Genomic DNA, 11,771 nt, shown 5'->3' with positions numbered 1-11,771 from the left:
GTTGGTTACTCACACAACATGCAGCTCAGCACAACAACAACAACAGTTAGTCTCACATCCAAAACCTCAAACCTATTGTACCAGAGCACTGATAACATTTGTCTCTCCACAATAACACTGTCATTCAGAACACAAAGACCAGAAAATTAAATGATTAAGTAGGTTTTATCTTCCTAAAGTCATTCCACTGAAACAAACGCGTTTAGATTCACATACGCTGACGACATCACACCTTCCGCACAGACAGATTACAAGCATTTCGATTTATTTTTTTTTTAGATGTAGCTGTTGCAGATTGCAGTCTAATTTTAGGTTTTGAACATAAGTTGAACAGTTTTTAAAGTAGTATGTGTCTGTGTGAAACGAGTGTAAATCCAGTTTGAGGTGGTGGAGTTCACTGAGAAATGTGTCTGAACTATAATGTTTATAAAAATTAAGTTTTTAATCCAACTACGAACGTCTTTACCAAGTCCAAATGTATCGCTCAAATTCCTCGACTCCAAACTGTGACCATGGTGGATCAGGACCTTTGGACTCCGAGCATCATCTCTGCTCCTCTCGCTGTTTCGCTGCATCAGTTCAGGACTCAACAACAGTGTCTCCACAGCTGGAGGAGAATCAGCTTCATGTTTCTGTGCAAATGGAATTTATTCAGCTTGTTAGTTTGTTCTGGTTTCATTTCAAGGCTGCTGAGACTCTCAGCCTGCAGCACGCTGTCCACTCTGACCTCCGCCGAGTTCACTACTTGTAAAAGTTTCCACTCTTCTATTTATTTCCCACTCAGACCATTTCAGTGTGTTTTTCAGATTTGACCTTTAATAAAGCAGAAAGTAAGAACAGTATTTCTAAACTCTGTAACAGCATTTGTTACCAGAATACAAAAATACAACTCAAGGTTTAAATAGAATAGAAGTCAACAGAGATGATGGTTCATCAATGTCGTTATTTTAGGACATAAGGAAGCTCAGGTCAAAGTTCAACAAATCTGAACTTGCGAACGACATCAGCAGACATCAGCACAGGAGCAGGTGAAACTGTTAAGAGGCAAATAAGAGCAACACAAAATAAATAAAAGTGAAAACTGAAATTTAATTTGATGCTTCTGTTGATGCTGAAGAGAAGTGCTGGGACAAACTGCAGACAGCGTAAATAAACAGTGGCCCTCCTTGGAAATGTGACTAAATTGTGTCGGATCTCTTCTAGATATTCCTGTGAGAAACGTTTGCCTCTTGATTCCCTTCACTAACACAGTTGGACAGGGTTTTGTTTTCGCCCCCTTCTCTAATGAATCAGTCAAGCTGGGAAACAGGGAATACCAGGGAACAGGACCCAAACGCAGACTTGCAGGCGGAGCTGGTGCAGATCACTGTTAACAAAGCGGCTCACACTGGAGAAGGCAGGCAACAGTCGCTCACAGCAGAAACAAACTCCAACGGTGGACAGGTAAAAAGCTCCGCAGAGCTGCAGAGATGCTGGTGACTCTCTGTGGATTCATCACTACCAGACGCTGCTTTCACATTACACATCCAGTGTTAACAGTTATTGATCATTGCAGATTTGAGGAGGCTGCAGTACGCAGGTTTAAATGCATGAACTTTATGTGAGGCTCAGAGATCATTCTCTGAGGTACCATGTCTGTCTGGCGGCTTCCAGGTTAGAAACTGTCTCCAAGTTACGTTTCCAGTGTTTACGGTTTATGAAAAGAACACTCCAGTTGCCAGTTCACTAGGTAGCTACACCTGGCCGACAGGTGTTTCTGTATGTTCACCAGCATCACAAACTGAACATTATAACCTTCATGAAGGAGGTTTACTGCAGCGCTGTCGGATTAGACTGCATTCAGTTTGGAAGTCCTTAAAAAATCAAAAATGACTTTTCACAGAAAAAACAACAGAGTTGCTGTAATAAAGTGAGATGCTTTAAATGGATACTTCTGAAATGAGTAATCATGTCTATATGACTCAGTTTGATCTCCCTCCATGCTCCAAAACCAAAATATGAAAGTTTGCAATACTCTAGAAATGGACAACATGAAGTCAAGAATCAGTTTCTGTGGATCTACAGTGGTGTGCAAAAGTGTTTGTCAAAGTCCTGACCTGAATCCTATTGAGATGCTGTGGCATGACCTTAAAAAAGCAGTTCATGCTCGAAAACCCTCCAATGTGGCTGAATTTCAACAATTCTGCAAAGATGAGTGGGTCAAAACTCCTCCACAGCGCTGTAAAAGACTCACTGCAAGTTATCGCAAACGCTTGATTGCAGTTGTTGCTGCTAAGGGTGGAGCAACCAGTTATTAGGTTTAGGGGGCAAGATTTTAGGGGTTAGATGAGATAACAACAACGAAAGTCACTTTGTCAGCCTTTGTCTCATCTCAGGACTCCTCACAGGTCAGCTGACAGACGGAGTCGTGGGAGATTTCTATGAATGACTGATATCTGTTGGACGATGGCTGCACTGCTGTATGAAATGTCATTATGTCCATATAATCCATTTCTCCAGGCTCTCTGGTCAGTTTGTGAACTGAAAACTGAAAGGCTGAGGAACGCTGGCGTGTACTCACAGTTTGTGCTTTAGTCCTTATTAAAAGTGACAGAATAAATCAAACATGATGTGCGGCGTTTCCTCTGCAGAGTTTGTTACTTTGGGTCTGTCCTCGCCGGAGAAATGATGCGTAATGTGGTGTTGTTACTGAGCACCACCATCTTTCTCCAACCGTAATCAAGTCGTTTTAGTTGCCTAAATGTAATTGCAGTCCAGCCAGAGACGGTAGGTCAGACAATCCTTTTTGTAACATCTGAGTCATTTTTAAAGGCAGCGACAAACTACCGACGTTGGCGTTTAGACATGAGGACTTCCTGGTTATTTTCTGTATCCGTGAGAACGATTGGTGGTTTTCTGTCATGTTGTTGTTGCCCGTGTTGTTACTCTGTGCTGTTTATTAGGGGTTCAAGCCCCTTTGATGTTTGTGCCGGTTTATTATAATTATTATTATTGTTATTATTTGTTGTCTGCTGCTTCGGCTCAAATTCCCGTGAGCTGGAACGAGCTGAAACACGAAACTTGGCCCAGTAACTGGAAATGACGTGCAGGTGCTTCCACAGAAATATGAGCGCAATCGGCCACATGGTGGCGCTGTAATTAAGACCCAAAAATGCGATTTTGAACAGGCCACGCCCCTCACAGCGTAAGTCCGAATGAATTGAGATTTCTCTCACAAGTCCAGCTCACTGTGCTCTACAAAAACCCTCTTGGACCACTGAAGTCCGCCTAACAAGATTGTCCGCCATTTTGAATGTTTTGAAAAACACATTTCTCCTCCTAAACTGTAAGTCCGATTGCTACCAAATTTTCAGTGGCTCATCATTGGATGAAGCTTATCAAAAGTTGTGTAAAGCCTGTTGATGTCTTATTTAGTTTTCAAGATATCGACCAATGAACTTCAAAAGGGGCGTGGCTCAGCACATAAATAACCCAAAGTCAACAGCCTTTGGGCCAATCATCACGAAACTTACAGGATGTGTCCACAGAAGGACCTGAAACCTGCCCTGAAAGTTTCATTCAAATCGACCACCAGGGGGCGCTACAAGGGCAAAAAAAACGCACAACACAAATCAGACTATGAATCAGAAATTGTTTGTTTTCTTCTTTCTGTTTGTGAAAATGCAAAAAGGGAGATTTCCCTGCTTTTGTCCCATCTGGGCCACATCTGACCCGGTCCAGATCAAAAGCGTATTATCAGCTTATCAGCTTATAAAGCAGTTGATGCTAACATGTTAGCATAAAGCTAACACATCCATCAGACACAGAGCGACGTGATCATCCCAAGAGAAGTCGAATAAAATGTAATGAGTTCCTCAGACCTGCAAAATGACAACAAACTGTCAAAACGTCAGATTTAGTACCCGGCCTTTCCAACGTCTCGGGAAACCTCTGCGAGCAAATCGAAGTTTTAGAGTTTGTTGTTTTAGCTGTTTGTTTGAGATCTCACAGCTGCAGGTGGAGTCAGAAGCAAACGCAGCATCGTCCGTCTGTGACTCGCCGTCAGCTGACTGGGGGGCGTTTCTGTTTAGCGCTGAAGAGCGACAGAAACTGAAAGAAACTGGACCTGAAGTTGCCGTGGAAACCTGACCCTTTAATCTGGGGGATGAAACCGCACACACACACACACACACACAGAATGAGAGACTCACCTTAATAAAATAATTGGTCAAGTCTTTAATCAGCCATGTTTTTGACAACAGGGGCGACCTTCAGTGACCTTTGTGTGTGTGTGTGTGTTTGTACTTGCTACATAGTGAGGACTGAAACAGCTTTTTTACCTACAGAGTGAGGACATTTGTGGAAAGTGGAGACATTTTGGACGGTCCTCACAACTTCAAAGGGCTGTTTGGTTTTAAGGGTTAGAGTCAGGGAAGGCATTATGTCAGTGACAGTCCTCACAAGGATAGAAGTACAAGGTTGCGTGTGTGTGTGTGTGTGTGTGTGTGTGTGTTGTTGTTGTTGACAATGACATGACAATGCCTCCACCCGGAGGTTCCCCACTGCCAATGCACACACTCCCTCCATCCTTGTTGCTTTCACACCACGAATCAAATGCCAGAGAATGACATGAACAGCCACCTGGTGGCGCTAAAGTCTGCTGTAATTATGAGGAATAAACAAGACAGGAAAGGGGGGGGGGGGTGTCAAACATCCAAAGATCGTTTATTGACATGATGTCACACTTTGTAGTGAAATAAAAGTCCAAACTCTTGAATCAACCGTAACTGTAACCCTGACAATATAAAAGGCTGAAGCAGCTTCTCACCATCTCCAATGTCACATAATAAAAATAATAATAATAATAATAATGATGATGATGATATCAAAAGGCCTGGAATGGAAACCTCTCTTTTTCGTCAAACGTGCAGTCGTCATTGTCAAACGAACTTCCGTTTTTGGGTTTAAGTGTGCAGCCGTCTCCCAGCACGGGCAACAACAACGTCTTCAACAGCCGACTGTGAAAACTCTGATGTCAGAGCGTCCTCGAACTCACCGCCAGGGAAGAGTTTCTGAAACGGTCTGTTGGCAGCTGCAAACCGCAGGAAGACAGACCAGAAGCAGCGCAGGTGATGGACTCAGGGTGATGAGGAGCTCACTGAAACCAGAGCGGGAGGGAGATCAAGCAGTGATGTAACACTTACACGGGAGCTGAAACACAAAAAGCCTTTAAATGGGAAAGTAAAAAAAAACTGTTTCCTGTGTACAGTTGGTGCACCTCTTCAGATGTTGCGGTGCAACAGGTGTGCTGTTGCCGTGGTAACCTGACCTCCATGTAGAGGAAGCAGCTGGAAAGTGACGCCTGATGAATGGATCTTTGTTTTATACACGCTTTGAAAACAGTCTAATCCATGAACACACACACCGTCCTGCTGCCCCAAACACTCACTACAGCGCCACGTGTGGATTCATCCGCCGCTGGAAGTAGTCCCCAACAGATGCTCTGTTTCCTCCTGTTGGTCTGATTAAAACATGAAACTATATATTTGTGAGGTGTTTATAAAGATCTTCAGCAGGAACCAATGGGCTCGCAGGTGAGAGCCGCAGACAGGAAGTACTGAGGGACGGACGGACACGTTGCTGGTTTGTCTCTGCACATGGGAGCTGACCGAACAACATCCTGAGACAGGTGTCCTCACCGTCATCGTGACGTCAACATGCAGCCTCGCAGATCTGATCACAACAAACACAATTATTTTATTAATAATCACCGCATGTCGTCAAGGCAACTCCTAATGTGGTAATAATAAGGCTGCACGGGACCTGGGTCAGCGGGGGGGGGAGAGGAGGGAGGGAGAGAGAGAGAGAGAGAGAGAGAGAGAGAGAGAGAGAGAGAGAGAGAGAGAGAGAGAGAGAGAGAGAGAGAGACAGAGAGAGGGAGAGAGAGACAGAGGGAGAGAGAGAGAGAGAGAGAGAGAGAGAGAGAGAGAGAGAGACAGAGAGAGAGAGGAGAGAGAGAGAGAGAGAGGAGAGGGGAGGAGAGAGAGAGAGAGAGAGAGAGAGAGAGAGAGAGAGAGAGAGAGAGAGAGAGAGAGAGAGAGAGAGAGAGAGAGAGAGAGAGAGAGAGAGAGAGAGAGAGAGAGAGAGAGAGAGAGAGAGAGAGAGAGAGAGAGAGAGAGAGAGAGAGAGAGGAGAGAGAGAGAGAGAGAGAGAGAGAGAGAGAGAGAGAGAGAGAGAGAGAGAGAGAGAGAGAGAGAGAGAGAGAGAGAGAGAGAGAGAGACAGAGAGAGAGAGAGAGAGAGAGAGAGAGAGAGAGAGACAGAGAGAGAGAGAGAGAGAGAGAGAGAGAGAGAGAGAGAGAGAGAGAGAGAGAGAGAGAGAGAGAGAGAGAGAGAGAGAGAGAGAGAGAGAGAGAGAGAGAGAGAGAGAGAGAGAGAGAGAGAGAGAGAGAGAGAGAGAGAGAGAGAGAGAGAGAGAGAGAGAGAGAGAGAGAGAGAGAGAGAGAGAGAGAGAGAGAGAGAGAGAGAGAGAGAGAGAGAGAGAGAGAGAGAGAGAGAGAGAGAGAGAGAGAGAGAGAGAGAGAGAGAGAGAGAGAGAGAGAGAGAGAGAGAGAGAGAGAGAGAGAGAGAGAGAGAGAGAGAGAGAGAGAGAGAGAGAGAGAGAGAGAGAGAGAGAGAGAGAGAGAGAGAGAGAGAGAGAGAGAGAGAGAGAGAGAGAGAGAGAGAGAGAGAGAGAGAGAGAGAGAGAGAGAGAGAGAGAGAGAGAGAGAGAGAGAGAGAGAGAGAGAGAGAGAGAGAGAGAGAGAGAGAGAGAGAGAGAGAGAGAGAGAGAGAGAGAGAGAGAGAGAGAGAGAGAGAGAGAGAGAGAGAGAGAGAGAGAGAGAGAGAGAGAGAGAGAGAGAGAGAGAGAGAGAGAGAGAGAGAGAGAGAGAGAGAGAGAGAGAGAGAGAGAGAGAGAGAGAGAGAGAGAGAGAGAGAGAGAGAGAGAGAGAGAGAGAGAGAGAGAGAGAGAGAGAGAGAGAGAGAGAGAGAGAGAGAGAGAGAGAGAGAGAGAGAGAGAGAGAGAGAGAGAGAGAGAGAGAGAGAGAGAGAGAGAGAGAGAGAGAGAGAGAGAGAGAGAGAGAGAGAGAGAGAGAGAGAGAGAGAGAGAGAGAGAGAGAGAGAGAGAGAGAGAGAGAGAGAGAGAGAGAGAGAGAGAGAGAGAGAGAGAGAGAGAGAGAGAGAGAGAGAGAGAGAGAGAGAGACAGAGAGAGAGAGAGAGAGAGAGAGAGAGAGAGAGAGAGAGAGAGAGAGAGAGAGAGAGAGAGAGAGAGAGAGAGAGAGAGAGAGAGAGAGAGAGAGAGAGAGAGAGAGAGAGAGAGACAGAGAGAGAGAGAGAGAGAGAGAGAGAGAGAGAGAGAGAGAGAGAGAGAGAGAGAGAGAGAGAGAGAGAGAGAGAGAGAGAGAGAGAGAGAGAGAGAGAGAGAGAGAGAGAGAGAGAGAGAGAGAGAGAGAGAGAGAGAGAGAGAGAGAGAGAGAGAGAGAGAGAGAGACAGAGAGAGAGAGAGAGAGAGAGAGAGAGAGAGAGAGAGAGAGAGAGACAGAGAGAGAGGGAGAGAGAGAGAGAGAGAGAGAGAGAGAGAGAGAGAGAGAGAGAGAGAGAGAGAGAGAGAGAGAGAGAGAGAGAGAGAGAGAGAGAGAGAGAGAGAGAGACAGAGAGAGAGAGAGAGAGACAGAGAGAGAGAGAGAGAGAGAGAGAGAGGGAGAGAGACAGAGAGAGAGAGAGAGAGAGAGAGAGAGAGAGAGAGAGAGAGAGAGAGAGAGAGAGAGAGAGAGAGAGAGAGAGAGAGAGAGAGAGAGAGAGAGAGAGAGAGAGAGAGTGAGAGAGAGAGAGAGAGAGAGAGAGAGAGAGAGAGAGAGAGTGAGAGAGACAGAGAGAGAGGGAGAGAGACAGAGAGAGAGAGAGAGAGAGAGAGAGAGAGAGAGAGAGAGAGAGAGAGAGGGAGAGAGACAGAGAGAGAGAGAGAGAGAGAGAGAGAGAGAGAGAGAGAGAGAGAGAGAGAGAGAGAGAGAGAGAGAGAGAGAGAGAGAGAGAGAGAGAGAGAGAGAGAGAGAGAGAGAGAGAGAGAGAGAGAGAGAGAGAGAGAGAGAGAGAGAGAGAGAGAGAGAGAGAGAGAGAGAGAGAGAGAGAGAGAGAGAGAGAGAGAGAGAGAGAGAGAGAGAGAGAGAGAGAGAGAGAGAGAGAGAGAGAGAGAGAGAGAGAGAGAGAGAGAGAGAGAGAGAGAGAGAGAGAGAGAGAGAGAGAGAGAGAGAGAGAGAGAGAGAGAGAGAGAGAGAGAGAGAGAGAGAGAGAGAGAGAGAGAGAGAGAGAGAGAGAGAGAGAGAGAGAGAGAGAGAGAGAGAGAGAGAGAGAGAGAGAGAGAGAGAGAGACAGAGAGAGAGAGAGAGAGAGAGAGAGAGAGAGAGAGAGAGAGAGAGAGAGAGAGAGAGAGAGAGAGAGAGAGAGAGAGAGAGAGAGAGAGAGAGAGAGAGAGAGAGAGAGAGAGAGAGAGAGAGAGAGAGAGAGAGAGAGAGAGAGAGAGAGAGAGAGAGAGAGAGAGAGAGAGAGAGAGAGAGAGAGAGAGAGAGAGAGAGAGAGAGAGAGAGAGAGAGAGAGAGAGAGAGAGAGAGAGAGAGAGAGAGAGAGAGAGAGAGAGAGAGAGAGAGAGAGAGAGAGAGAGAGAGAGAGAGAGAGAGAGAGAGAGAGAGAGAGAGAGAGAGAGAGAGAGAGAGAGAGAGAGAGAGAGAGAGAGAGAGAGAGAGAGAGAGAGAGAGAGAGAGAGAGAGAGAGAGAGAGAGAGAGAGAGAGAGAGAGAGAGAGAGAGAGAGAGAGAGAGAGAGAGAGAGAGAGAGAGAGAGAGAGAGAGAGAGAGAGAGAGAGAGAGAGAGAGAGAGAGAGAGAGAGAGAGAGAGAGAGAGAGAGAGAGAGAGAGAGAGAGAGAGAGAGAGAGAGAGAGAGAGAGAGAGAGAGAGAGAGAGAGAGAGAGAGAGAGAGAGAGAGAGAGAGAGAGAGAGAGAGAGAGAGAGAGAGAGAGAGAGAGAGAGAGAGAGAGAGAGAGAGAGAGAGAGAGAGAGAGAGAGAGAGAGAGAGAGAGAGAGAGAGAGAGAGAGAGAGAGAGAGAGAGAGAGAGAGAGAGAGAGAGAGAGAGAGAGAGAGAGAGAGAGAGAGAGAGAGAGAGAGAGAGAGAGAGAGAGAGAGAGAGAGAGAGAGAGAGAGAGAGAGAGAGAGAGAGAGAGAGAGAGAGAGACAGAGAGAGAGAGAGAGAGAGAGAGAGAGAGAGAGAGAGAGAGAGAGAGAGAGAGAGAGAGAGAGAGAGAGAGAGAGAGAGAGAGAGAGAGAGAGAGAGAGAGAGAGAGAGAGAGAGAGAGAGAGAGAGAGAGAGAGAGAGAGAGAGAGAGAGAGAGAGAGAGAGAGAGACAGAGAGAGAGAGAGAGAGAGAGAGAGAGAGAGAGAGAGAGAGAGAGAGAGAGAGAGAGAGAGAGAGAGAGAGAGAGAGAGAGAGAGAGAGAGAGAGAGAGAGAGAGAGAGAGAGAGAGAGAGAGAGAGAGAGAGAGAGAGAGAGAGAGAGAGAGAGAGAGAGAGAGAGAGAGAGAGAGAGAGAGAGAGAGAGAGAGAGAGAGAGAGAGAGAGAGAGAGAGAGAGAGAGAGAGAGAGAGAGAGAGAGAGAGAGAGAGAGAGAGAGAGAGAGAGAGAGAGAGAGAGAGAGAGAGAGAGAGAGAGAGAGAGAGAGAGAGAGAGAGAGAGAGAGAGAGAGAGAGAGAGAGAGAGAGAGAGAGAGAGAGAGAGAGAGAGAGAGGGAGAGAGAGAGAGAGAGAGAGAGAGAGAGAGAGAGAGAGAGAGAGAGAGAGAGAGAGAGAGAGAGAGAGAGAGAGAGAGAGAGAGAGAGAGAGAGAGAGAGAGAGAGAGAGAGAGAGAGAGAGGAGAGAGAGAGAGAGAGAGAGAGAGAGAGAGAGAGAGAGAGAGAGAGAGAGAGAGAGAGAGAGAGAGAGAGAGAGAGAGAGAGAGAGAGAGAGAGAGAGAGAGAGAGAGAGAGAGAGAGAGAGAGAGAGAGAGAGAGAGAGAGAGAGAGAGAGAGAGAGAGAGAGAGAGAGAGAGAGAGAGAGAGAGAGACAGAGAGAGAGAGAGAGAGAGAGAGAGAGAGAGAGAGAGAGAGAGAGAGAGAGAGAGAGAGAGAGAGAGAGAGAGAGAGAGAGAGAGAGAGAGAGAGAGAGAGAGAGAGAGAGAGAGAGAGAGAGAGAGAGACAGAGAGAGAGAGAGAGAGAGAGAGAGAGAGAGAGAGAGAGAGAGAGAGAGAGAGAGAGAGAGAGAGAGAGAGAGAGAGAGAGAGAGAGAGAGAGAGAGAGAGAGAGAGAGAGAGAGAGAGAGAGAGAGAGAGAGAGAGAGAGAGAGAGAGAGAGAGAGAGAGAGAGAGAGAGAGAGAGAGAGAGAGAGAGAGAGAGAGAGAGAGAGAGAGAGACAGAGAGAGAGAGAGAGAGAGAGAGAGAGAGAGAGAGAGAGAGAGAGAGAGAGAGAGAGAGAGAGAGAGAGAGAGAGAGAGAGAGAGAGAGAGAGAGAGAGAGAGAGAGAGAGAGAGAGAGAGAGAGAGAGAGAGAGAGAGAGAGAGAGAGAGAGAGAGAGAGAGAGAGAGAGAGAGAGAGAGAGAGAGAGAGAGAGAGAGAGAGAGAGAGAGAGAGAGAGAGAGAGAGAGAGAGAGAGAGAGAGAGAGAGAGAGAGAGAGAGAGAGAGAGAGAGAGAGAGAGAGAGAGAGAGAGAGAGAGAGAGAGAGAGAGAGAGAGAGAGAGAGAGAGAGAGAGAGAGAGAGAGAGAGAGAGAGAGAGAGAGAGAGAGAGAGAGAGAGAGAGAGAGAGAGAGAGAGAGAGAGAGAGAGAGAGAGAGAGAGAGAGAGAGAGAGAGAGAGAGAGAGAGAGAGAGAGAGAGAGAGAGAGAGAGAGAGAGAGAGAGAGAGAGAGAGAGAGAGAGAGAGAGAGAGAGAGAGAGAGAGAGAGAGAGAGAGAGAGAGAGAGAGAGAGAGAGAGAGAGAGAGAGAGAGAGAGAGAGAGAGAGAGAGAGAGAGAGAGAGAGAGAGAGAGAGAGAGAGAGAGAGAGAGAGAGAGAGAGAGAGAGAGAGAGAGAGAGAGAGAGAGAGAGAGAGAGAGAGAGAGAGAGAGAGAGAGAGAGAGAGAGAGAGAGAGAGAGAGAGAGAGAGAGAGAGAGAGAGAGAGAGAGAGAGAGAGAGAGAGAGAGAGAGAGAGAGAGAGAGAGAGAGAGAGAGAGAGAGAGAGAGAGAGAGAGAGAGAGAGAGAGAGAGAGAGAGAGAGAGAGAGAGAGAGAGAGAGAGAGAGAGAGAGAGAGAGAGAGAGAGAGAGAGAGAGAGAGAGAGAGAGAGAGAGAGAGAGAGAGAGAGAGAGAGAGAGAGAGAGAGAGAGAGAGAGAGAGAGAGAGAGAGAGAGAGAGAGAGAGAGAGAGAGAGAGAGAGAGAGAGAGAGAGAGAGAGAGAGAGAGAGAGAGAGAGAGAGAGAGAGAGAGAGAGAGAGAGAGAGAGAGAGAGAGAGAGAGAGAGAGAGAGAGAGAGAGAGAGAGAGAGAGAGAGAGAGAGAGAGAGAGAGAGAGAGAGAGAGAGAGAGAGAGAGAGAGAGAGAGAGAGAGAGAGAGAGAGAGAGAGAGAGAGAGAGAGAGAGAGAGAGAGAGAGAGAGAGAGAGAGAGAGAGAGAGAGAGAGAGAGAGAGAGAGAGAGAGAGAGAGAGAGAGAGAGAGAGAGAGAGAGAGAGAGAGAGAGAGAGAGAGAGAGAGAGAGA

The 11,771-nt window shown here is 47.0% G+C and overlaps 3 protein-coding genes and 1 long non-coding RNA gene across 8 annotated transcripts in view; 1 reads left to right on the top strand and 3 right to left on the bottom strand.

Moving 5' to 3' along the window:
* The window catches only part of LOC122873026 (NACHT, LRR and PYD domains-containing protein 12-like), a 657,912-nt gene that overhangs the window by 50,314 nt on the left and 595,827 nt on the right, over positions 1-11,771 (bottom strand). The window lies entirely within an intron of this gene.
* LOC122873028 (NACHT, LRR and PYD domains-containing protein 12-like) overlaps positions 1-11,771 on the bottom strand; it is a 1,034,258-nt gene that overhangs the window by 624,017 nt on the left and 398,470 nt on the right. The gene's annotated exons all lie outside the window — the stretch shown is intronic.
* Positions 1-11,771, top strand: part of LOC122873033 (NACHT, LRR and PYD domains-containing protein 3-like) — a 573,599-nt gene that overhangs the window by 456,388 nt on the left and 105,440 nt on the right. The gene's annotated exons all lie outside the window — the stretch shown is intronic.
* Positions 4,196-5,848, bottom strand: LOC122873094. Its single transcript, XR_006377355.1, has 2 exons — positions 5,803-5,848; positions 4,196-5,712 (listed from the first exon to the last, which is right to left on the bottom strand). It is a non-coding gene; the product is annotated as an uncharacterized LOC122873094 (long non-coding RNA).

The sequence above is a fragment of the Siniperca chuatsi genome, linkage group LG3, assembly GCF_020085105.1.
Source record: "Siniperca chuatsi isolate FFG_IHB_CAS linkage group LG3, ASM2008510v1, whole genome shotgun sequence".
NCBI lineage: Eukaryota > Metazoa > Chordata > Actinopteri > Centrarchiformes > Sinipercidae > Siniperca > Siniperca chuatsi.
Note: the sequence above shows the minus strand (reverse complement) of the source record. Positions and strands in the feature narration are given on the sequence as shown.